Raw genomic sequence first — 27,315 nt, 5'->3', positions numbered from 1 at the left:
GGTGAATTTCATTTGAATCCACAGACTTTCAGATTCTCTCTCTCTCTCTCTCCCCCCTACCCCACCCCCAATTTTTGGTTTTGTTGATTGTTCACTTCAGATGCCATTTTGCAGCTTCACAGAAGTTAAGGTGCTTCCTCCTAGAGATGGGGCACATTGGTGGAGTACCTGGGGGCATAATATGCACTGTTGCTCCCTGTGCTTTTCTATGGATAGAGTACCTCAGTCTCTTGGGATGTCAAGCCATCACCTTTCACCAGCACTAAAATTCAGTTTAAAAGGGGGGTGGCGGTAGAAAATGCAAAGACTCATGCTACTTTTATTACAAGTACCTGGGAGTGAAAAGGCAGCATCTGAACAACTTTTCCCTTCATAGTATACTTTCCCTGAGGGGCAAACATCCACTTATTTGGTTTGCTAGCAATGCTAGGTCAGATATTCCAGACTTTCATTATCTTCCAATCTGTTATAAAAAAAAAAAAAAGAGTTGATATTTGTTAAATTCCATTTGTGACCCTAGGCTATTAGCTTATCTGGTTTGGACATACCTTAGCTGGCCTGCACACTGAAGCACTATTCAAGATTGCAGGCACAGGGAACAAAAAGCATCCTCCATTTTAAATGCTCCTTGTGATGAGTCACTTGAAGCGTGTTGGCTTAGCGGCAGCAGCAGCGGTTAAGGCTTTGCAAGGAACTGAGCCTTGGATGGTAATTTTGAGGCCTGGTTGAACCCAATTTGGAAAAGCTGAGGATGTCTTCGAACATTGAGGCACCCTCTGTTACACGTGGGAGGTTCACTATCCCCCTGCCACCCGCACGTTGACTTCAGTGCGATTGCTTTAGAAGCAGCCGGGCCACTAAGTGGAGCATATTTGAAGGGTTTTAGAAGGCTGAAATCAAGCCACCATCTTGGATTTGCTCCACTTGAGGAGTGGATCAGCTGGGACAGTTTATAAAGCTTTAAAAGATGAGCTCATTTAAAAAAAATTAATGCTTCCTATACAACAGCCTAAAGCAGAATGGCTTGCTTAGTCAGTGTTTAATGCCTAAGCAACTTAACAAATGGTGCTAATCATAATAATAGACACCCCTGTTGTTGGGGTAAACAGGGAAGCCAAGGATTATAAAGCCCATTGTGACAGAATTCTCTTCTCACCATCAAAACTGTTCTCTCCTGGTCAAAGCTGGGCAGGGTGTGGAGCAGTATGGAGTAACTTGTTCCACTTATGGGCAGAAAGGCTTTTTCCGATTAAAAACAAACTCATGAAGTTCAGAAAAGGGTCAGTAAAAAAAAAAAAAAATCAATCTCATGGGTTTTCCATGATTTCAGTACAATGTGCTTAGTTTAAGGGATATACATTTATAATGTGTGTATATCTATTGACTGCAAACCCTGCTAATTCAAGCTGGCCTTCCACTGGGTTATTCCTGTCCCATGCATTCTTATCAGTAATAGTGTTCCCATCATCCAAATTAGCCCCATGACGCTTGTTTTCTTCAGATTTTTCCCTCTGTTACACCTGGACCAACTCTTGGCTCCTGGATGGAAAGATGAATACTCCTCCCACCCAGTTCCCAGTGGAGGTATCCAGACCCCTAGACAGCTTGCTGATGAGTGTGGAGAGAAGAGTCTGACCACTTCTAAGAATGGAGAAGAACGATTCTGCAGAGAGAGTACCCTTCATGTGTTGATCCTAAGGGTGCAGTGGAGCCCATTGTTAGCCATTTTCTAGAGTAGCTCAGCAGACAGACAGCTGTTGGGGACTCAGGTATTGACCCAAAGAACTTCTAAGCACTGAATTGGATAGAAAAGGTTCACAAAACCCAGAGGTGGCTTTCTCATGGATTCAGTTTCACCTGCAGAAATCATGAAACAAAAGGTGCCAAACTTGAGTGGTGCTTCAACTCCATGTGCCAAGTCGCAGCTCCCAGAGCGGGCAGTTGGGACCAGCCCAATCGGGCAGGAGCTGCCAAGGCGGGATGAGTGAGTAGTGGGCTCCCTCCCAAGGCCTCTCCTCCTCATGGGCCAGGATTAGGGTTTCGGTGCTGGAGCAGAGGTTGCTGTTGTAGGTGGTTTGTGTCCCGCTTGACGACAACTTAAAATCATGTTTAAGAAGTGTTTAGTGTGTAGTGCACCCATTGAATAGGGAGGCTACATCTGCCCCAATAAAACCTTTTAGAGGGGAAAATAGAGGGGATAAAAACTAATTGAAACAGGATCCAAACATACATCTTCAAAAAATACAGCTTTGGGAAATGGGTGTTTTGTTAAGAGATTTAAGTGCCGGTTGGTGACAGGTGGCTGATTGCATCTTAGAGGCTGAAGCTTCTCCCATATTGTCTGGACAAGCACCTGGGGGAGATAGAGAAACTACAAGTGTCTTTGTTATTTGGGCCATTGTGCTTGTTGGTATTATGACCTTAGAGTCAAAGACTGATGGATAGTTGTTAAGGCCAGGAAGGGTCATTATGATTAGAGACTCTGACCCTGTGTGTAACACAGTTCATTGAATTTTATCAGTATGTCCAGAAGATATTTACAAGATCTAGCTGGTTATCCTTTCTTTCACCTGCCCTTGAATGTATACCTCCTAAAAGAGTTAGGAGAATGTCAATGTGATCTAATGGTTGGAACACAGAGATTCCGGACAGCTTGGATTCTGATCCCTGCTCTGGCAATGGCTCACTGTGGGGTCATGGACAAGTCATTTCACCTGTATGTTTGCCATTTTCAAAGTGGGTTTAGTACGTACTTACCTCACAGGGGTGTGATGAGGCTTCACAAAGCAGTTTGAATATAAATAACAGCACTTGCCAGCTATATAGTGTTTTTATTTTTATTTGACTAATGAGTTTCCCCTTACAAACATTTAGGAGAGCTCAGTAAATGCCATTATTCATTACTACTTTGTTTCAAATTTTGTTTTTCCTTAACTGTGGTATTTATCCTGAGAATGAAAAACTAACAAATGTTATACATAATCTCAGCAAATCCCAGAAGAGAGTGCTACAGTGTTCAATATAGCAGTAAGAACAAACAAATGATTTCAACAACCCTCATGCACATTCCAAAGCCATGAGAACAGATTGCTCAGTGGTTGATAAAATGCCTGTCCGATGATTTTGTAGGGCAGCTTCAGGTAAGATGCAAAGTAATATTCTCCTTCATCTTTGAAGCTAACCATGAAAATGTGCTTTGTTTTCTTATTTTGAATCCAACCTCCAGCATTTCATTTTAAAATTCTGAAACCAAAGCTATGGTGCAAAATATCTTAAATGTAAATTGTATATTTTGTGTTGACTTGGCAGAAGTGACCACACTTGGATGAGGAAGCTCTCAATTGCAACTTTAAAAAAAAATTCTTTATGGGTTGAAACTGCAGAAATGTTCTTTTGAAAGTGTCATAGCTTTGTTGGAAACTATAAAAATGTGTGTATATATATGTTTTGCAACCAGCTAGTGTGTACTGATTAAGCTGCAAGCAAGCTGGGAGGCTCAGTAAACAGAAGCAGATGAGTATACCTGTCAGCTTTTCAAAAAGAGAACAAGTGTGATCTATCTATAACATCCCATGGCATACAGGTTTGGAGAGAGGGTTATTATCTCCTCCAAATCCAAAGCTAGAAAAGCTCTGAGCTGTTCTTTGCCAGGAACAACTAAACGCTCATTAAGTCATTAAAAACAAACCTTTTATAAAACTAAACATCAGTCTCCTTTAGGTTTTATTCTATTCTTTCTTTCCTGTTTCTCTCACTGATTTCCTTTCTCTTGGTGTGTCTTGACTACAATGTTATATAGTTGGAATTTTCCCACGTTACATGCTTTTTTAGCGGTTTCCACTGATACTTTCATCTCACGCCCTGTCTCTTTTTAAGAACTGGAATCTGATAGTGACTATGCTACAAGGGAAGGGAAGCAATGGGAAGGTTACCCCAGTGTCCAGTGAAAATTCCAAACTAGAAGGTTTAATATGGCAGAGAAGGAATGGGAGGAGCTAGAGGGAATCAAGTCTAGAGATAGGGGATGACTAGCCTCCATTAAATATGTGCAAAGTAGAGAGGGGCCCATAGCAACGTCATCAATTCCAACATATTGAGGTTCACCTTGGACACTATCTCCTCTGTAATGTTCAAACCAAAAACCTACGTCTGATCACTCTCTGACTCTGGGTAACTTAAGAGCTGGATTGGATTCTGTGTTTAGGCCCTAGTTGAACACAGATGGCACAAGCATATAAGCCGTTTTAATGAGGGGAATTTTGTCAAGGCTCTGATTTAGCTAAGTACTTCATCATCGAACACACATAGTCTATTGGCTGCCATTGTGCCAGCCAGAGTGACCATGGTTGATGGTGTTGCCTTAGACATTATGTAATGAAGTTTCCAGCTCTGGCTCTGTCCTGAGAATCCATTAATCTCTGAGGCAGTCCCATGGATGGTGCCAAGCTGGATAAGGGCATGCATCCCTTTGTGCATCCATGAAGAATTTGAGAGCGGGATGTGCTGGGGGTTTTGGTTCACCCTGGTGACATGGCTGAAGAGCATGTCGCGCTGCTTTTGAATATAATGAGTGATTGGAGGAAGACCAGATCTCTGCCAGACTGTGATACTTCACAAAAAGTCAAAGCACTTTATGCTCAGGTACTTCAGCACATGCTCAACTGGAACCTAATCCTACCCCTACTCAGTGAAGCACCTAAGCATCTGCTTACTGTTAAACACGTATTTAAGCTGTTGGCTGCAAACCAATAAACCAATATTGCCACTCGTGGCCTTCATGGGGCGACGAGACTAGGGCTCTGCCATAACAAGTTTTTAAAAGGTTTATTTGTTTCTAAGTTTTGACATAGCCAGTGTCACTGTAGTATCTGAGCACCTCCCAAAATTATAAAGTGTGCACAAAGATATATTTATCTGCTTTTTCTCCAGCCAGCAGGGTTAGGTTTGGTTTGTTGTTGTTCTTGTATTTTGGGTTTGGTTTGGTTTCCTTGGAGGTTCATTCATGTTGTTCTGTGGTGTTCTCATGAGAAATCTAGGTCAAAGAAGGGGTTTGGTAATTTGCTGTGAAGGAGCTGAGGGTCACTGTTGCCTTTACCTGTTCCAGATTGGGCCAGTTGAAGAGAGAGCTCTATCTGCTGTCCATGCCGGTTTCTCTCTACACTAGCAGTTGCATTGTTATGCAGGAAGCAGCTGCTGTGGGAGGTCATGATCACATGTGGTGAAGTGGTACCTCAGGTAACCTGGGACAACCCTGTTTAGGTCTTTGAAGCTGAGGAGCCTGCTGGTCACAGATAGGACCCTATAATTCTTCTGGTTCTCACACATCAAATCTAAATATAGACCAGAATTGCCACGCAGGGCAATTTTAAGTCGTGGGCTAGACTTATTGGCATGACTTACTACTTCCCAGACAACCCAATTTCAAAAACCAAGAGAACAACTCAGATAACAGTGGCTGGAATGACTAAAGCTGTGTAAAACCCATTTCACAGCAATGTCTGTTTCAATTCAACCCCTGAGTTTTGCTTTGAGTTAGGGCTTACACAAACCTAAAATCACAAAGCAAAACTTCATTCAAGCCTTAAGTTTCATGTAGGTTTGATACAAAGGCATACATTGTACCAGGCTGCTTATGAATCTTCACATGACCTTGATGAGAGTTCAAAATTTTGTAACAAAACCCAGGGGAGTTTTGTGCGGTTTCAAGTTTAGTTTCAAACAAACACTGATCACAGCTTTAGTAACACACCCCCACATCCACATGCTTTGGGACAGAAGGGAGGAGATGCCTCTTGTTCTGTTCCTTTCACACTAAGTTTTGCGCATTTTAATTTACATTAAATACTCATGTTTTCTATGCCTTTGGCTAAAAATGGACACAAACCATGCACGGAGGTATGTATTTTAACCTGCCCTGTGCAGCTCCCACTCCACAGATCAGCAGCAGAGCTGAGAATGTCTGGGGATGGGCAGACAGGAGAAGTTGGCCTCTCTACTTGTCTAAATCCCTGGATGGCCAGAAAGCAAACAGGAAATCCTGCCCCTATTTCCTGCTGCCAGTTCTTCCTACTGGACAATGGGTTTGCAATTCAAGAAGGGACTGCAGGCTGCCAGAAAGGACATTTGGTGCTGATGCTGCAAGGACACAACACTGCTCTCACTTCTTCACAGAAAAAGGAATGATTTCTGGATGAATTCCTGCCTCCCCAAAGTCTGTCAGATGGAACCCCACACCAAAGCAAGTAGTGGGAGTTTGGAAATGACTACAAGCAATGTGAGTCCCCATCACCCTCCCCAAGTTCAGGAAGGTGGTGCAAAACTCGGCTTGAAGTGATCCACCTCTATCTTCCCCTTGAATCAACTGCCTTGTTCAATACACTCCCCTAAATGGACCACTGCTGCAGACAGGATACCGGGCAAGCGGACCATAGTCTGACTCAGAATGGCAGCTCTTGTGTTCATTATAGTGCCACTGGCACCATTCAAATCCAAAACTATGTTTGGATTTGGGAGACCACAGAATTCAGGAGTCCGTAGAGAACACACATGGGAAGTTTCTTCCTAACTCCCATTAGTTAGAACGTATGCCATGAAGCAGCAACGTGTAGTTCCTTTCATGGCTTTGGCTGAAGTTTTTTCAGTTTGGGTTTTGAATCCCTGTAACACTGGATGTTCTAATTTGTCCATATACTTAGCCAACTGCTTTCTAAACTCTTGGCCTCAATGATACCTTGTGACAAACAGTTCCACAGGCTAATTGTGCATTATGTGGAAAGGACTGTTTCCCTGTCATATTTAAATTTGTTACCCTTCTTTTTCACTGAACTTGAACTTGTTCTTTATTTTGAGAGGCGAAAAGAAGTGCTCATGCTCTTTCCCTGTACCATCCACATTGACCAAGTGGATCACAAGGTACGGCTAACATGTCTGCTACCAGGACACAGCAGGAGAGGATGGCCCAATGCTACAGAATGGCTGCAATTGTTCCTTTTCAGCATAACTGAGATTGCAGAGATGGGTAATTTTTCTTTCTCTCCAAAGGTCCTCACCTGCCAGGTCCTGCAGGGATCAGTACTATTCCTGCTTCTTTTCAATAACTACGTGAGACCAGTCAGAGAAAGAAAGTGAGACAACTAAAATGTCAGAACATGTACAGCAAATTAGATCCTGGATGAAGAGTGGCTCAAAGCTGGCTCATACTGAACCCAAGACTCAAGTTGTGCTGGCTGGAAAGGGGAAACCCTTTGAAGGATTGGTTGAGACCTTATGTCCCTCTCCCACTGAAAGTGTATAGCCCCCATCCATGAAAGTGGTGGGAAGCTGTGAGATCCACCAGGTAGCACTGGTTTCTAAAAGTGCCTTTCACCTCCAGCTTGCTGGAAACTTGGTCCCTTCTTCACAGATGAAGACGTGGGCACAGTCACAATACATTCATCGCCATCAGGCTGGATTACTGCAATTTACTGTGTCTAAAGCTGAACGTCGAGGCAATGCAGAGGCTCCAGTTCATATAGAATATAGCTGCTCACTTCATCCATGTCTCGGGCCTCTGTGAGCATATCAGGCTTGTGCTCAGGAGTCCCTTCATTGGCTGCCAGGGAGTTTCTGATGCCATTTTAAGGACTTGGTTCTAATTTTCAAAGCAATAAATGACTCAAGCCCCAGCTACATTAAAGACCAAATTTTGATCTATGACCCACTGCGACAGCTGTGCTCCTCTGGGACAATGCTGATCACAGAGCCCAGGACAAAGTGCCTGAGAATTAGGGATAAGCCACTCTTGGTTGAGGGGATCCAGGTATGGAACAAACTTCCCAAGGAGATCAGGTGAATCCAATGTCTGACCGTCTTTAGGAAGTGCTGCAAAACCTTTCTCTTCCATCATGCCTTCTAGCCAATAAACACACACCAAAAGAATGAAATAAAATCTCAAAAATCAAAAGCCCAATCCCAAACAGAGTTTTTACCCCCAAAAGGGATACTCCATGGAGACCACTAGGAACTTGGCAATTGCTATTTATTTTTACATGGAGGCGCTGAAGATACTAGGATGGGCAGCAGCATAAAATTCTGAAATGGATGTTAGTCCCCTGGGGTAGGGACCATCTTTTTGTTCTGTTTGTACAGCTCCTAGCACAATGTGGCCTGGTCCATGACTGGGGTGCCTAGGTACTATGATAACACAACTGATAAACATTTTGTCGTGTCCCCCTCTGATTTGACTCTTTTTCTAAGCTAAGCACTCCTAATCTTCTCAAGCTATTTCCATATGAAAGATGTCTATGCCTCAAATCACTCAACACCTGCCTGTGAACCAGTCCCTCTGAATTTATTTATTTATTTATTTATTTTTTAATATAGGGAGACCAGAATGCAACATGGTAACTGAGTTACAAGTACGGTGGTTGCACCACTGATTTGTATGATCTTACAATTTTCATTATTGTTCCCTATCCCCATCCCTGTTATCCCAATAGACTGGATAAAATTCACACACATGCTAAAGTATATATTGGAGGTTGGGTATGCAGGGGAGAGTAATAAAATCAAAGGTTTGCAGCATCCTCATATGTACAACAAAAGGTTTTTCAAAATCTAAAAATAGCTTCTTGGAGCTGGGGGGATTTCAGGCCAGGTTTGCATTTTTAAAATTCTTGCTTTCCCTTATTTGGACATACAAAATGGAATCCAGCATCCCCGGGGATTCAGCTGTACTGGGGTTGAGCTGTGTTGAGAAGAAAGTAAATGCTTTCTATGTCTTAGACACATTGCTAAATATGGGCTGTGTTAATAACAAATGAATCACTTTTCTGGCAGAGTTGCATACAGTTTTCCAATGTCTCGTAAGTTAAGAAAGGCAGCAGCTCTTCTGTGTCAAACTAGATAACCAGAGAGCAATTATATCAAAACGGGGGGACTATGCCGTTCACATCAATGGCAAAGCTCTGGTTGACTTCAGTGAGACCAGGTTTGGGCCTAAGACTGATACAATTATATAAAAGGAAGATTTAAAGCTAGACTGGACAAACCAAATAATCAAGCTTTTATTATTAACTTGTTACTTTGATCATATTACTTTTTAAATGTTTAAAATGTAAACAGCTAACTTAAGTTTGAAAAATAGAAGTTGAGGGAAACAATGAGTTTCCACAGAGAGCTCTGAAATTTTTGCAAATCAAATGTTAATTTTTTAAATGAGAAAGTGAGGAAAAACAATTTCCCCACCTTTTCCTTTGAAAAAAGGAAGGGGAGGAAAAACAAATAAAGGGTTGGGGCAGAGAACCCATATTTCCAAGAACAGAAATGAAACCAAATGAAAAATTCATTTTGAAATGAACTTTTTTAAATTCAAATATGTCAAATTTTTTTGAAAATATAAAGCACTACAAAGATGTTATTATTTTGACTGTTAATGGTACTAAGCCTCCTTTATAAATTGCTTTGAGATATACAGATGAAAAGCTCTGTATAATATCTATTTTGACTTTGGCATGCAAATGAGACCTATTAGTAATAGAATCACAGAACTGGAAGAGACCTCGAGAGGTCATCTAGTCCAGTCCCCAGCACTCAAGGCAGGACTAAGTATTATCTAGACCATACCTGAGAGGTGTTTGTCTAACCTGCTCTTAAAAATCCCCAGTGATGGAGATTCCACAACCTCCCTAGGCAATTTATTCCAGTGCTTAACCACTCTTGCCATGTGTGCAGGGGACTGGACTAGATGACCTCTCGAGGTCCCTTCCAGTTCTATGATTCTATTACTAATATGTTGACTTTGGCAGGCAAATGAGACATTTTCAGAAGTGGCCACTGATTTTAGGTGCCCAACTTTGCCACATCTTTATTTTCAGGGGTTGCTGAACATCTGAAGTTCTAAATGATTTCAAATTGAATTATGCATGGTTCAGCTCTTGCTAAAAATGATACTCCAGGCATTTTAAGTTGTGCATGTAGAATCAATGACTGCTTTTGGAAATTTTTGCCATGAAATTTAGGCGTGTCTGGTGCTCCCATTATTCTTTTTGTCATCTGAAGGCAAATTGCTATTACAAATGGGTAGCTGCTTAGGACAGGTGTCACCATACACCACAGCAATTGCTAACTTGAAATATGTGTTCTAGCCTGTGTCAGATTTAGATAAGAGCATTGGATGGTTGAAGGTGAGAATGCCCTAAGTGTGCAGTTTGAAAGAGCCTTGGATTTTCATCTTTAAAACTTTCATCATGCATCCAGTACTGAAAGGCTTCCTCCTGCTGTTGTGAAGTTCACTTTTTTTTTTTTTTTTGGTCCCCCAACTACCCATTCCATCCAGAGACAACCTTACATTTTAGGCCGATTCTACATCTTCTCACGCTTTCTGGGGTGTATATGTTTGCAGGGGTCGTGTCATAACCATACAGATAAGGGTAGCCTAGAATTCCTTCTTACCTGTAAGGAGTTAAGAAGCTCAAATAACCTGGTTGGCACCTGACCAAAAGGACCAATGGGGAAAGAAGATACTTTCAAATCTTGTGGGGAGGCTTTGTTGTGTGTGTTCTCTTGGGAAGCAGAGAAGCATCAGGTCCAAAAACTCCTTCTCCCATAAACCATCCTAAAAGTCTCTCATATCACAAAAATTGTAAGTAAAAGCCAGGCAAGGCGTGTTAGGTTATCTTTTGTTTTGTTTGTGAATTTTTCCTTTGCTAGAGGGAGGTTTATTCCTGGGTTTTTTTGTAACTTTGAAACTAAGCCTAGAGGAAGTTCTGCTCTGTTTTTGAATCTTTTGTTACCCTGTAAAGTTATTTTCCAACCTGATTATACAAAGGTGATTTTTACCTTTTTTTTTTAAAAATAAAATCCTTCTTTTAAGAACCTGACTAATTTCTCTATTGTCCTAAGACCTAGGGGTTTGGGTCTGTGACCACTTTGTAACCAATTGGTTAGGATATTGTTCTCAAGCCTCCCCAGGAAAGGGGTGTAAGGGCTTGGGAGGATATTTTGGGGAATAGGAACGCCAAGTGGTCCTTTTCCTGATTCTTTGATAAATCACTTGGTGGTGGCAGCATACCATCCAAGGGCAAAGAATTTGTGCCTTGGGGAAGTTTTAACCTAAGCTGGTAGAAATAAGCTTTAGGGGGTCTTTCATATGGGTCTCCACATCTGTACCCTAGAGTTCAGAGCAGGGAGGGAACCCTGACAGGTGGGAAAGCAACTGGGATGTGGCACATACATTACTTCACACAGGGTCAAACTGTGCATCAGAAATGAAACCACCTCTGTAATCCCAGTGGGCTTTTAGTGAACTTCAGTTACCAGCTCTCTGGAATTTCAGTTTCTCCATATGTGCTGCCTCTTTTCTGTTTGTGAGCACAACCCACATTCTCAGTATCTGGAGACACTTAGCCAGGCTTTCTCCATGCAGCCTGGCTGTGCCCACATATTGAGATGCAGTGAGACAATGCTTGGATTCATTTCTGGAATGTTTAAGGCATGCCATCAAACCCACTCCTCCTCTGAATTTGTTTGGAGAAAGCACTTGCAGACCAAAGGGCCTCTCTGCCTCTGATAAACGTGTGCCTTAACAGCTAAAATATTTATGGGGTGGAATGTGCCTCCCTTTCAACATTTGACCTATGATGAGAAGCTATGTTTGAAGCATTTGTTTTAAGAGAAAATGGGAAAGGGTGTTCATCTATAGCCCAGAGGTTTTGTATGATACGTTGTCAATGCTCCTTTATAACATGCAAGCTTCTTTGCTGTCATTTAATATATTTATTAGCAAAAAAAACACTGAAGCTTTCATACAAAATCATTGGACATAAATGTCCTTGCTGAGCCCTGGTTCAAATCCCTTCAAGTCAAGTCTCAGTGTTTTGTTCTAGCAGCACTGCTGCTAATCATAGGCAGTCTTAATAGGTATCCTGTATCTATTATCCTTCTACATGCCCTCCATCTAATGGAGTGATGGGAGCAGTTCCATCCCCACAGCCCATCAGTGCCACTTGATATCAGCCAAAGGATGACACTGGAGAGAAAGCAATCCAGATTGAGTTATCAGTATGCTCCTCAGAGAGCTACAGCAGAAAGCACCACAATGGGAGAAACAATTGGAATGAATCTGAAGGAATTATCTGATGGAAGGAGGATTGCTACAGTGTGGGGTCTTACAGGGTGGGAAGTAGATTGAGGGAAGGGAATTAGGGCTTGTCTACGCATAAAAGTTAGTTCAGATTAATGGTAGAATGTGAATTTAAAGTGGAATAGCTTTTCTAGAATAGCTTCATGTGGACAATGCCTTATAGGGATTTTTGAAATTGAGAGAGATGGACACAGGAAATGAGCAGAAGGAGGGGGAAACATGCTTTCTCCTTGGAAACAATAATACAGGTTTAGGAATATCAGACTGTGGCTATAGTTAGTCAGACACAATAGCCATCAGTCAGCTGTACTCATAGTCTAATGTCTACACTGGCAATTGAACAATAAAACTTTTGTGTTTCAGAGGTGTTAAAAAAGAAACCCCCTGAAAGACAAAAGTTTTGCAGCAACAAGTGCCAGCGTGAACAGCGCATTGTCGGCAGGAGAGTGCTCCTGCCAGCAACACAAACGCTGCTCGTCAGGGGGTAGAAGTTTTTTGTCGGCAGGAGAGCCAACGAACAGCAGCTACACTGCGTGACTTCTAGCAGCCCGGCTCTGGCGATGCAGTCAAGTCACTAAAAGCTGTGTAATGTAGACATAGCTACAGCGTAAGGGACAAAACTCACAATGCTTGAGGTTCTGAAACAAACCTGGCTTCCACTCCATTGGCCTCAAGTGGCAACTATGAATACGGCACTGGAGCAACACCAAGTTAATGATGGCACATTAACTGTGGTGACAACTACAGCTGACGGAAAAAAGTTTGATGGAGCAGATTTGTCCAAAAAAGTGTAGTTGTGTCAAAACTGAAATAGTTCATGGGACAGTGTCTCTTCCAGTGAAATATTTTACGGGAAAAGAGAATGATTCATTTACACGGTCTCAATTCTTCTTGATAATGTCAGATCAATTTGTTTTGATAAGATAAAAATATTTCATTTCAATAATGTCATTTTGATAAGGTAAAACCTTTCATTTTGACTTTGTCGTGTCAATTTCTTGACTTTTACTATATTAAAACAAAAAATATAATAGTATTTGAATATCACAGAAAAGCCAAAATGATGTTGAAACAATGTTTTGCTTTATCAAAATGACATCATTTTTATTGAAATGAAATTATTTGACATTATCTACTCAAGATGTTTTGATAGGACCAAAGCAAATGGGGGGAGGGATAGCTCAGTGGTTTGAGCATTGGCCTGCTAAACCCAGGGTTACGAGTTCAATCCATTTGGGATCTGGGGCAAAAATTGGGGATTGGTCCTGTTTTGAGCAGGGGGTTGGACTAGATGACCTTCTGAGGTCCCTTTCAACCCTGGTATTCTATGATTCTATGAAAATACAGGTTTCTGGCCAGCTCTAGTTATGAGGGAATCTCGGTGTCTAATATAAGAAGTTCATTCAGTGTCTTGGGGTTTTTTTAATTGTAAGGGTCAGACATGGCAATTTTGCCTAAAGAAACATGAAAAAATGCAATACTAAGGGAGCCAGAGAAGATGTCTGAAGACAAGGATAGTGACGTGTTAATCTTATGATAAAGCACTTTTAACCTTTGATGGGGTCAGGTGGGGTGGGGGATAGCGGTGGGACTCACCCAAGTTCCACCCACTGAATGTGCTCTGCCCATCTGAGTGATGAAAATTTGATGCTGCTCACTGTATCTTGTGCCAATATTTAAAACAGGACTGTCTTGATGCTTGGTTCTCCTAGGCTCCTTGGGCTCTGTTCCACCTCAGTGGAGATTCATATGCCCAAGGACTCTTCTAGACTCCTTAGGTTTGTTTCACCTCTGAATTGGGGTGGGGAGGAAATAAGTGGCGGTATCTTACACACACCACCCTCTTGCAGAACCAAATGGAGATGTCCCTCACAGTGAATTGTGCAGAGCTGTGACCCTCCCCCTCCCTTCCTATATGAGGAATGAAATGGTTAGCCATGTTAACATTTAAATAATCATCACTGGGCCTCGGAATAAACTTTTCTCTGAGAAAAATGCAACAGTTCACTCTTCTCGGAGTTCTTGTTTCTTCAGGCTCCGCTGTACATTGGTGACACCTGGTTCACCTTTTTTGATGGGGGAGGGAGTGTGTTTCTTTGCAACTTTAACAGCTAGAGACTTTTTTTAAATGATAGCTGAGACTCTAGAGAACAAAAATAGCTATGGAGAGGTGTTGGTGTGGCATATACGCATGTACTGGCGTTTTCCAAGCTCTGGCCTTTAAACAGTAAATAATTAGCACATGGCAAAATGGATGTAATCTTTTTTTTTTTTATTAATGGTTCCTTCTAATTCACAATCCTCCTCAGTTTATGCTCAACTTGCTTAAAATACAAGTAGAACATGAGTGAACTGGTGCCGGAGGAATGTCTTAATGGATGGAAAAATCAGGAGATTAGAAGATTAAATCATTAACATATTTCTGCTGGGAAATTAATAGTGAGAGATGAGAATTGAAGTGGGAATCAGAGCTCATTGAACTACATACCTAATTTTATAATCACTAGGAGCCAGTTCCTGAGAGGTGCTGAGCACCCACAACTGCCAGTGGATCAGCCCCCAGGAGACTAGAAAAATATTCTGGGATTATGAGTGTGGAGAAAAAACATTAGGGCCTGAGAAAGGGCATATTTCTCCAATGGAGTTTGAGAGCTACTTTCCTCCCTCTATTCTCATCTTGCGTAAAAATGCTTGAATTGGAGCCAATCTCTGGCCACTTGAATGCCAGACAATATTGCATATTTCACATGTGCCAGCTTTCTGTTTTTGCATTAGTTATTACTGTATAGGTCCAAAACTGAGGCTTAATTTGAAAAAGGGAGACTTGGGGTTATGAACCTTCATATGACTAGAAATGGTTTTCTATTCATTTCCCACGCCCCACCCCCGCTTTTTTGAACATACCCCTTTAACACTGGATACCTAAACAAATCAACATTGACTTTGTACAGCACACCCACAAAGTGAAAAAGACTGTAAGCAAGAGTCAAAAGGACTAGCCTGGTTTCATTGCCTGTGAAATACAAAAAGTAAACAAACACCATCAATAATGACAAAAATGAATTTTTAATCAGGGTTTTTAGTAAACTAGGGGATTGCTATGTAAACAGGTGGTAGCATCAGTGAAGGAGTGAGCTGAGACCACACAATAAAAAAAAAAAAAATCCAACACACTTGAATGCAGCCAAAGTCCTCATATGCTACTGTACCTGCCTCCCATGCATTTTGTAACCGGTGGTCCCACCCTCAAAAGAACATTTAGTTTCAATTTCCATTTCTCCAGGTACTCGCCATACCTGCAGCCTGGTTGGTGGGGGAGACGAATTATATATATGACTTTTATATTCTGTGTCCTTTTTAGGAATTATGGGGAAAATCTAGCTTTCACCTCTGTACTTCTAGAGATTCCCCCATCCTGATAGCATCACTTTTGCCACATTGGGGAGGAGCTGGAATAGGCTGAGGTCGCCACTAAGACTGTGCACGGAACTCAGCCCCCTCTTGTCGGGGGTCCCTGTGCAGTGTGTGCAGGACAAACACAACAAACATTATGGCTCCTTAGAGCTTAAGCAAGCAGAGTGCTAGATACCTGAGCCTGTCCGGTAGGAGGTAGAACTCTGTTTAATCTAAATGGATGCTCTTTATTTTAAATTTATGGACTAAATCCTGCCCTGGCACACAAGGCAGAGGGATGGAGAATATAAACCACTTCTTTCCACCATGGTCAAGTGTTGCCCACCAGGCAGTTAATTGCATAGCAGTTACACAACCTGTAGGGCAGGATATTGAATTCTAGGTTAGATGGTTCACGGCTAACAGACCAGCCTGTGCATCAGACACACTGTGAGCATGAGGTGTGAGTGAGGTAGGGTGTCCACTTAATGGTGACCTAGAGACCATATCTGCCACCAGCCAAAAGAACCAGACAGTCATATTTGTTCTTCTTTAGAGAAGCAGCAAAGTGCACCTCCCTTATCCATGCTGAGGATTCCTGGCCTGTTAAGCCCAATATCTTTAGCTGAGGATGCTACAGCATGCCCACTCTCTGTTGTTGCTACTGGCAGGGCAGCACTGGGCATTTCTTCTCAATACTTGAGTAGTTTACATCCGCCTTGAAGGTAGAAGCCAGTGTGAATGTATTCACTTGTTTTTATGAAAGAGCAGCAAGCAACACACCTTTCAGTTGACTTGGAACCATCAAGTTGTGGAAGTACCTAGCCAATGCAAATGTGATCTTCCCACTAATACTTGCTTCACATCTCCCTCATCCCACCCCTTCATCTCCCCTCCCTCCTATTGTTTGTTGTGTCTACTTGTTGTCATGGCTTATTAGATTGTAAACTGTATTGGGGCAGGACCACAGCTACCTGTGTGTTCATATAGCATCTAGCACAATGGGAATCTGATCGTGACTGGAGCCTTTGGGTGCCACCTCAAGATAAAGAATAATAGTGGTAACAATGGACTGTTCAGACCAGAGCAATCTGAAGTGATTTGTTTAGTTATTTGGTTATAAAGGGCTCTCCAGAGCATAAGTGCTCACTGAGGCCAAGAAACTTTGGCATGAAAATCAATTATGTGCTAGGATTTAAGTAGCAAAATTAGATATGCTCTGTGGAGGCAGCACATAAATTTCATGGAGAATGAATCCTGGTAATCCTATTGTGTGGAATTTATGTGCTATCTCCAAAGGTAACAGAAAGATGGCAAAAACTGCAACAAAGTGAGAGAAGAGCAACAAACACAACACCAACTATGACTGAAGGAGCTGATTTGGAAGGAGAGGAAGATATGAAGGGTGAATAGGACAAGCTGGAGAGAAGTTCTTGTGGAAGTCTCAAGGTGAGATAATTTGCAATAATGGGATGAAAGTGAGCAAAAGATTATTTAGGTAGGATATCAGGAAGAATGCCCTAGGCTGTGGAGTGGTCGCTCAAGGGAAATTACGTCAGCTTTGTTGTCAGAGACCATTTAAAACTGGACTAGATGGAGCAGTGAAGACTACATTACAGGAACCAATAATGCACTGTCGGGGTGGGTGGACTAGATGACATAACAGGCCTTTCCCATCTTCCAATTCTGTGATGCACTAACATAGGAATTGCCTAAGCTTGAACTTTCCTGCCAAATCCTTCCCTCCATGTCGGCATAGATGAGCATATGTTATATGATTATTCACATCAGCTGCCATATTAATAGAATGCTTTGCTATTGTTACAACTGCAGCCTAACCGGCAACAGCTGAAGAGCTATTGCCATTTTGAATGGGTGTTGCACAGTCTCCTAAAGCCATGGAGACATTCCACACTATATTGATGGGGAAGTACTCCCTCAGAACAGAGAGCTTCCAGAGCTGCTGACCCACAGAGTCTGTCAGCTGTCGAGGGCCAGCAGCTATGGCAGGTATTTTGGGTGGTATAGGACACTTTATAGTCATGTTTCTAAAAACAGAACTTTCTGTTTCCACAATAACAGTTTTAAAAGCATCTAAATCACTCTTGTGATAGAAAAGGAGCAGGAGGTGGAGGTGGAATGGCCTCTGGAGAGAAAATGTTACAGTGCATCTGTCAAAAGCCAATGGCTGAAGGAACTTGAATCCAAAAGCACAGGGCAAAGGCTAAAATGTCCTAAAAGGATTGCCAAATCATAATCTGAAATGCTCTAAAATCCATGTACAAGAAAAGCATTTTCAAGAGTTCCTAGGGTGGTCAAAGTGTCTCTCCTAGTGCATTCTGGCCAATGGAGGTGAGACAGTTTGGGGAATCTGTCCGTATAACTTCTGAATTGTATGTGAGATTATTAAATCTCTTTTTGTGTCGATCACAGGCCTCATTTTGAATATGCAGCCTTTTGCCTTCTCTGTTCTCCTTTTACCTCCGGTGTTGGATTGATATTCTTTCAAAGGGTAGAGATCCACAGCTAGCAGAATCATTAAATCTGAATGGTCCTCCATTCAAATAAAAACATCCTAGAGAATAGGTTGGCTCCCACCTGGGGGAACTGGATTGCAAAGAAGAGGTCACATAGCAATGATGTCATCTTCCAAGGGTCTGGAATCACCTGCAGAGGTTGATCTAGGAGTCACATGACAGAGGGACCGGAAGTTTATAAAATGTCAGGAGCTGATCTATGCAGGGCTGGCTCCAGGCACCAGTGAACCAAGCAGGTGCCTGGGGCAGCAGGAAGGTAGCGGCATGTCACGCTCGGCGGCAAAAATGCTGGAGCCGGCCCTGGATCTATGTGGGGTCTTTTGCCATTTTCACCGGAAGCCACGTGCAGTGCCTGGGCTCTGTTCAGACTCTGAATGCTTGAAGCTCATGGGGAATTCAGTGTTTGGATCCCCTCACAGCAGTCTGGTGAGAGCCCAAGAGGGGGAGCACAACTAGATCTGTGACAAGAGGTCATTAATTTTCAAAAAACCAGCAGACACTCTTTTAAAGAACTGAACTGTTAGTTTAAATACACTTCTGGCTGAGCAAGTTCAGCTTAAGGCAAGACAATGTAACTGACCTATTGGTTTGTACTTTTGTGTCAGCTTAAATCTAGGGGAAATAAAGTAACATAGGCTTTGCTGAACCACATTAGACATGAGTCTAAGTCCAGAATCCTGCCTCCAGGGGTGGTTAACAGTCAAATCTTTAGAGAACAGTGGAAAAACTCCTCTAATGAATCCATCCCATGGCTTGATGTTGTACATGTGGAATAGGGGAAAGAGTTTCTTTACCAACCCCTCTGTTGATCGGATTACACCATGAAGCATGAAATGTGATTAGCCTTGTCCAATGTTTGAATTAGGGAGCACTGAGGAAAGACTCAGTGCTGCAGCTCGGATGAGGGACAAAACTGCAATAGGAGGGATGGACAGATGGACACACACACAAACACAAAAAGTTTCTTTCGCATGTATGTATGCATAAATACAGCTTTCTTTCAACCCTCTCTCTTCCCCCCTGAAATTAAATGTTAGTAGTTGAAAACACTAGGGTTCTATTGAGCAGAGATTAGTATAGGTCTAGGATGTACAAAGTTCTTTGTAATGGAGGCCAACTGAGTGATGCGCCGGTACCTTTCCTTAAGCCAGAAGTCAAATAATTCTTGGATGAAAACAACCCTGAAAATGAATGTTTAACTTACATGCTGTCAGGCTTCATACAGAGCCAAGACATTATTGATAAAATCCCTCAGATACTTTAGGTCTAACTTTCAGTCCAGCATTACTGGGTAGCTCAGCTATTTGTGGGTACAACATTATAGGTGTGAATAACTGTAGGGGCATTTTTGCATTTGCAGGTCTTTTTAACCCTCAAATGTCTAACTTCCTGATTGTGCCTACAGCTTACACTCCAAGGAGACCAGTGCCAAGCCCTTTATCTACTGTTTAATTCAGCAGGTAAGATTATTTTATAGTGAGGCCTGATGTCTTTGTACATTTAAAATGTGCCTACTTTGGCACAAGTATTTAGCAGGCCTGTAGGTTCATATTAGGAATTGGTGCATGAAAATAAGTATTATTTGTGTAACAGTATGCCTAGAAGCCCCTTTGTGCTAGGTTTATCCAAATAAATTGTAAGAGACCCTGCTCTAAACAGACAAAGGTCAGAGGGAGAGTAACGTATTGGCTAGACCACAATGCTTCTCTATTTTAAACCATTTCTGAATGAAATGGCAACAACTGTGCAGGCAAAAATAAGTACACAAGTGTGTGCTGGCTCTGGGTTGGTTTGCAAAATCTGGCTCTCTTATCAAGAAACGATTCCAGTGGCAGTTAATAGAAAATGTGGCTGGCTTTGTTGTTCTCCTAACATGGACAATTGACATCTAAGCAGTTGTGAAACTCAGATCATTGCTGGCAAGATCTGTAACTCTTTTCTTGGATTCAGTATGGTCATTTGAGCGGTGCGAGCATTGTACAAAGAAACCCCAAACCATGCCAAACTTGATTTGATTTGTTTCAGGTTGATACATGTAAACAAAGCCAGCTGAAGTCTAGGGGGTGCCATCAAGCTTTCACTTAATTTCATGGCTGTGCACTACAGCTTCTTACAGGTGGTGGTATAGTTGCTCTGCTGGATCAAAAGAATCATTGCAAAGTTATGTGCGGTGCCAACAGCTTCAGAAAATTAGGGAGAGACAACTCATGGAAACAAACCAACTAATCTATGACCCTGCTTGCTTAATAATTCACCCTCTAGACATGGGTAGACACTGCAGCACACAAAGCACCGACAAGCCAGGTCATACAAATTAAATCCAGAGAGGAGGCCAAACCTTGGAGACTTGTAGTCACACTACACACAGTCTGTGCTCAAGGAAACTCACATAGGAAGAAATCTAGGATTTAGCCTTCAGTGTGGATCTCCTTTTGCCTAGCTGAGCACAAAATGATGTTTCTGTGTGTCATGGTTGAGGGTAAATGAGCCTGTACTCTGTGTGGTCCAGCCAGGGCTTCTCGGCTTCAGTCTCCCCTAGCTGTCACCTCTCTTGAGTGGAGACATGCGTCTAACACCCTTCTGACCGGACTTACTTCCAGGCCGCACAGTCCTCTGAGTATACTGTAATATCCCAGCAAGTGACTCTGCCTAAGCAGGCCTGCTTACTTTCTCTTCAGAGACCAATAACAGGGTAATTTCCCACAGTTATAAGGTACCAGACAGCATTTCCTATGCAAGCCTATTTTATTCCTAAGGTAAAAGCACTACAGAGAAAACATTTAAAACAATAAAAGAATCTACATACATGCTAATAACCTTACCAGAGGTCACCCCAACTTTAACGTAGGCTCTGGCAATCCATTAAAACTTCACCCAAGAGCTGCCTTGTGGTTTCAAGTTCATCACAGCTTCAACTCAGAATAAGTACCCATTCTTATGGGTCTCAGTACGCCCAGTCGTTCCAAAGCTTCCCTAAGGACTGTGGCCCTCCATGGACCAAGGATCCTGTCCATTTGCTGGACCAGGAAGAAGAATGAGCCTATTTCAAATCAGGCTATTTATTCAAAAAAATCCTTTTTGTCTTTTGGTCCCTGGGGAATCCCATTTGAACTAATGTATGCAAAACTGTCCAGGGGGTGGCTTCCAAGGCCTGGTAACCAGAGCAATTACATTAGCATCTCCCTCTTCCTAGAGGAGTTACATACAATTTCACAATAATCCATACACAGTTGCATTTTTAATACAATGGACCCCAAAGGTATTAATCTGAATTCAGTAATATTTAATTCCATAAGGTTTGTCCAGGATGTTGTCAGTCTGTCACATTGTCCACCTAGCCATAAAGTTGGAACAAAACAACGGCGTTAAAGCATAAACCTTTCATTTTTTCCTCTCCAGGGACTTACCAAAAATTAGCCTCTAAAAATTGTGTTGGGTTTTTGTTTTTGATACTTTTTCATGTACTGTATTGTATAATGGCACTTCTTTCAGCAGGAATACAGTTCACAATCAAAATTGGGTGACACATAAACCTCTCTTTCCCCCCCCCCATCCCTTTGAGCACTTGACAGTTGGACAAACACTTGGCTAACTAGTGAGATTTCATTAAAGCTTTTAAAAATGATTAATGTCAAATCTGTCTTAGAACTGGTTTGCCAGCAGCAAAGACTGAAATCCTCCATTGATTTCCAAACATACACAGAATGTGCTTGCTCCAAAATGTTCTCAACTGTGGTCTGCAAGGACTTGCTCTAGGAGTGAGCACAATTGTCTTTTCAGGACCAACTGAATCCCTACCCTCTCTGCTGAGCCTGCTAGTTATGGTAGTGATCACTGAAGTGTCCACGAGGACTGAAACAATGAAGTCATTTCATAATGGCCAGCCATCTGGTGTCAACAACTGCAAGTCATTAGTGTCCTATGCTGCTTTTAAACTGGTGGTGTGGAGGCTTAGTATTGCATTACCTATTAGTCATCTTTTTAATAGGAGAAATGTTTATAATGGGGGGGGGGAGTGTTAAATCGTAAGCACAGATAGGAACAAAATAGTTTTAAACATCAATTCAGTGAGAATCATGACAAAGGTTAATGGCAGTTTTAGCATTGACTCTAATGGGATTTAAAGCAGGCTTTAGCCCAATAAAGCTTTTAATTTGAAAACTATTTGGTTTTTGTGCAAATTATTTCAAATCTATAGTCACATGTGCCTAACAGTTGGCAAAACAGTTTACTATAACAGAAGGGTTATTTCTCATCCGCAACTTTGCAGCCTGTCTGACTTCAGATAATAAATCCCCTGGTACAATAAAATGTATTCCTATAGAGAAACTAGTTATTAACTTTTGCCTTCCTAGAAGGTTTAATAATATGCTGCGTACAGGAGATATATGTGGTTTGGAAAAGGAAGAGACAGTAAGAAAAGCAGCAATTTATATTTACATATTAGGCAATGTCTCTGTAAGACTTGGGAATGTGATGCAGAGAAATAATGGAAATAATTATGCAGAGCTGCAGTGACAGCTAACAAATTATCATTCAAAAACAGTCATCTCTTTTGAGTTCTCTTACAGCTCATTATCACAAATAATGTTCATTATGAAGTTAGCCCTGTTTTGGTTTGCAAATTATTGCAAACTGACCTTCATTGTCTTCAGAAGTATTTGTTGTTTAATCATTTGGATGAATAATTTTTATCCTTTGGATTGTTTGAAAAGGCTTCTCTTTTAACTGCTTTGTATTTATGTTCTGGAGTTTCTATTCCCTAACTCTATTATTCAAATACTTTAAAACGAACATTAGAGGATAGTGAAAAATGCACTTTAACAAATTTTCGCATAAAGTTCTTAACCTTTTGAGGTGCCCAACCATTTCCCTGAATATCTGGCAGCAGTCCAAATATTTGCAAATAACTAAATATATGATCCTACAAATGAATTCAAACCCAATGAGATGCTTTCATTTTTAAAATATCACAATTAACTTATAGACAGTCTCTAAATTCCCGCACTACAATCACAACTATACCAAGTGACTTACTTTCTCTAGAGAGTTTCATTTATATTAAATCATAAGTTGAAAGTGTTATTCAACAAGACTGTGAGCTCTTCGGAGCAGGGGCTGTCTTCTACTTTGCAGGTGTGCAGCACCTAGCACAATGGGTCTCCACCTACCTGGAGTGACTCAGTACTGCAGTATGAATAATGTCCAGTAATAAATGAAGGCTGGATTAGATAGCGTACAGGTCCCTTTACACTCTAATGAATTTGTGTGCATATCTGAAGTATGTCAACCATGGCAGTGTCCCTTTAAACATTAGTGGTAGCGACTGAGTGGAGATATTTTCCCCTTAACATAAAGATGATGTTCTAATGTTTAATATAGGACTATGGGTAGAAGGGTCTGGCAGCAATTGTTGCATGTGCTTGGAATATAAAGACAAATATTTTCCTCTTCCACCTCCTCTAAACAGTCCCTGCCACAGTGACAGTAGGAGGAGGGGAGGGAGACAAATTTCCAATTTGTTTTGCTTCATAATATGTATAATGAATTATTTTTCATTTGCTTGTCTGCTACTCTGTTGGGAATAGGAAGTAATCCCTGCTGTGAGGGATTGTCTCTCCCCTTTCCCACTTTGATTTAGTTTTTTAGGTATTTCTTTGGTGCAATCATGTTTATTTACTAGGAATATACACAAAGTCCCATTTCTCTGAAAATAGTAGGAACAAACATAAGGCAATTTCCTTCTGCCTTGCTTACAGTTTCCAAGCCTGCTTTTCCAGCTAGTCACGTGCCCTGAGGAGTTCTGTCTCTGCTCCCTCTCAGGGCCATGCTCATGACTGCTCCTCTGGCTTTTTTTAGCTTTCTCTTCCTTTCTGTTTCTTTTCACATTCATCTACAGCCAAATCAATGTCCCAGCACCTCCATTTATAATCAGTCCCTGGAGGTTTGCCAACCCTCCAGGACTGTCCTGGAGTCCCCATGAAGATTAATCTTTAATTTAAGATTGTCATGTGATGAAAATTCCAGGAATACATCCAACCAAAACTTGCAACCCTAGTCCCTGGGGAAACCCTCAGCCCATGTGGCTTAGCTACTGATTGGCCTAGCATGCAGTCCAGTGTCTTGGATGGTGGTCTTGGTTATCTCCAGCTATCTTACTCCACAAAGGAACTTAACTATTTCTTCCATTGAGTCTGAGTGAAGATGGTTAGTGTCACACTTCACGGTGCGATTCAGACCAGAGAGGTTGTGTCACTGCTTGTATTATAACTCTGAGTGCCTCAAAATGCTTCTGCTGCCTCTGGCTCCCAACTGGGGACACACACATACACAGCCAGCAACCAGCATGCACTCACGTTCTGTATTCTGTACAGCTCTGACTCAATCCCTTTAAATACAGTAGCCTGCCAGCAGTTATCACAGACCCACTCTTATCTTTCCCAGACTTGATTAATGTTAGGTGACCCCAACACACCCCCAGTCCTGAACTTTCCCAAACCTATCTGCTCTGTAATGTCCTCTCCTGAAATGTTCAGAGAAATAATACAGTCGGTTCGTGCCTTTAAAGAGACAAAACCCAACAATTTGCCACATTAACTGGAGTTAACATTCACTTTAATTCAAACACAACATTGTTTGATGAAAGGTGAAACAGGTTTATTAACCAAAGAAGGTAGGATTTTAAGTGAGTTCAAGTATAAGAGATAAAGTTAGAATGGTTATTAGCAAATTAAAGTGAAATGCCTTCTAGCAACTAAAACTTAAACTAGCAACATACAGCCTTTGTTCAAGACACTTTTTATCCCCCACAGTCTTCCAGCAAAATGGTTTACTTTCCCTTCAGTCAGGATCTCCTTCAGGAGCCCAAAGTATTGATTTCTTTGTGTTCTTTCTTCCCCTTTCTTTTTATAGTCCAGTGAATCTTTGAATGGATTCTTCTCAAGTTTGCCCTCGACGTAAAGTTTATTCAAGCTGTGAGGAAGGTGACATGGAATCTGATGGTGAAGGAAGCTCCATGCTTTTTCTTCCCCCTTGATAGCTTAATAGCTTTGTTTACCTAATACATAAAAATGGACCTTCACTGTCTTTGCCTGAAGACCAGGCTGGACAGAGAATCAAATACACATTCCTTTGTCCAAGGCAGATCTGTTTACCAACTCTCCCTGACATGCCTGGTTTAAACACATTTTTGTCATAATTCCAGCTTATATCTATAACTATTAATATACACATCATGATCAGCAAGGTATGAATTTTCAAATGATACCTCATGAGGCAATTTTTTGTACAAAGGTGATTACAACACTGTGTAGGGAGTGAATGCAGGGGTGCTTAGGGTCAGAGCTAGCACACTCCTCAGCTTGAATAAGGTCTGTGATTGCCCATAGACACACTTGATGGCAACCATTAACACCTTGTAACATAACACCTGCCTTTTAATGCTGCAACTCTGGATGAACTTCCCCAGCTCTGAATCTCTTAACTCCGGATTTTGGTGTTTGGATCTTTAGCTGGACCCTCTTGGATCCTGCAACACAGCTCTAGATCTCCAGCTGGCCATACTGGATTATGGCCCTGCAGCTGGAACGTGGCCCGCAACCTCTCATTCAGCCTCAAGGAATTGACAGCTCTTAAATTCTCACAAGAGCTAAGGTATAAGAGAACTCCTTGTTTACAGCATTACTTCTTGGGGTGGGAGGCAGTGAACCTTAATGATCAGTCAAGTAGAACTTTTTAAGAGTGGAGACAAGGAGAGATACAAGTTCAACATTGGGCATGGATTTTAGTCACTTAACTTCCTGTAATGTTGACTCGGTGCTTGTGCCGTGCTTTGAAAATTGAAGGTTAAATATTTGAAATTCCAACCAAACAGCATTCTTAATCAAGCTTAAACCTTTTAATAGCCCATAGCAATTATACTTTGGGTGATGCAGCTGGATCCTACCCTGTTCTGACCCGAGAATGAAAACTCAGCCTCAGAGTATTTGCCAATAAAATGCAACTTTACCCTGCCCAAGCCTTTTGGATATTTATACAGCTTTCACAGTGTTTTGGAAATGTCTGATGTAGAAGAGCATAATATATCTCATGCTGAATCTAGAATGGAATGTATAATCTAAGCAGATGGATCTCTCTCTCTCTCTCTCCCCCCAGATAGTGCAGGAAAAAGGTTTACTACATTTAAGGAACAAATTTTACAGTTAGGCAGATAATTATATACCTTAACTCTTCCCTGCTATAGTATTCAGAGTAACAGCCGTGTTAGTCTGTATTCGCAAAAAGAAAAGGAGTACTTGTGGCACCTTAGAGACTAACCAATTTATTGAGCATAAGCTTTCGTGAGCTACAGCTCACTTCATCGGATGCATACTGTGGAGTACTTTCCACAGTATGCATCCGATGAAGTGAGCTGTAGCTCATGACAGCTTATGCTGAAATAAATTGGTTAGTCTCTAAGGTGCCACAAGTACTCCCTTTTCTTTCTGCTATAGTATGACAATGTTCAGCTTGATTTCTTCCTCATTTACCCCTCGGAGATTCTCTCTGTTCTTCTTGGAGGGTCAGCACTACTTGAAGCATCTTCCCACGTAAGAAAAATGCCACTAACCATGCAGTAGTTGCTTTGTTTAGCCCCATATGACAGACATTTCAGGATGAATTCTACTTTTGGGGCTGTGTGTGAGTAGGCTGTTACATAACCAGCCATAACGGCCTTAAAGGCTTCTTCGTTAAATTCAGGGTTGGTGATGATGCATGCAACTGCTCTTCCTTTAAAGCAATAGTTTAACTTAATAGATCATTTCAGGAACAAAATATAACAACCCCATAGAAGACTAGTTTTAAAGTGCCCTTATTTTAGACTGCTCCATTTCTGAAACCCTGGGTGGTAAATAAGTCAATGGATTATAAAAGAAGTCATGATCTTCGAGTAGTATTGTATGATGTGGTTAACAAGCAAGAAAACATTGTGACCGGAAAACACATTCATGCATCATGGAGTAATTAGTGTCCACAGGTAATTATATCTCCATCTCAGTCTTCCCTAATGCCCTCATAGTTGTTTATTATTTATTTATCCACTTATAATAGGCTGGCAGTGTTTGTTTGAAACAATCCATCTTGTGATTAGCTGTTGATTCTGCTTGGAAAGGATTAAGTGGATTTTGTGGATTCATTGGGGCAGATAGAACATTATCTTATCTGGTTAGTAGGGAGATGGGAGAGGCTTTCTGGGGAAAGGAGATCTTGTGTTGGGGCCAAGCT

General features: G+C 41.6%; 1 protein-coding gene across 5 annotated transcripts in view; it reads left to right on the top strand.

Moving 5' to 3' along the window:
* Positions 1–27,315, top strand: part of PLCXD2 (phosphatidylinositol specific phospholipase C X domain containing 2) — a 96,895-nt gene that overhangs the window by 46,281 nt on the left and 23,299 nt on the right. For all 5 annotated transcript variants that reach the window (XR_012664522.1, XR_012664520.1, XR_012664523.1 and 2 more), the window contains exons 6-7: positions 16,814–16,963; positions 19,457–19,511. The gene's annotated coding sequence lies outside the window, so the exon portion shown is untranslated. The remainder of the gene's footprint in view (positions 1–16,813; positions 16,964–19,456; positions 19,512–27,315) is intronic.

This window comes from Caretta caretta, chromosome 1 (assembly GCF_965140235.1).
Source record: "Caretta caretta isolate rCarCar2 chromosome 1, rCarCar1.hap1, whole genome shotgun sequence".
Taxonomy (NCBI): domain Eukaryota; kingdom Metazoa; phylum Chordata; order Testudines; family Cheloniidae; genus Caretta; species Caretta caretta.
Note: the sequence above shows the minus strand (reverse complement) of the source record. Positions and strands in the feature narration are given on the sequence as shown.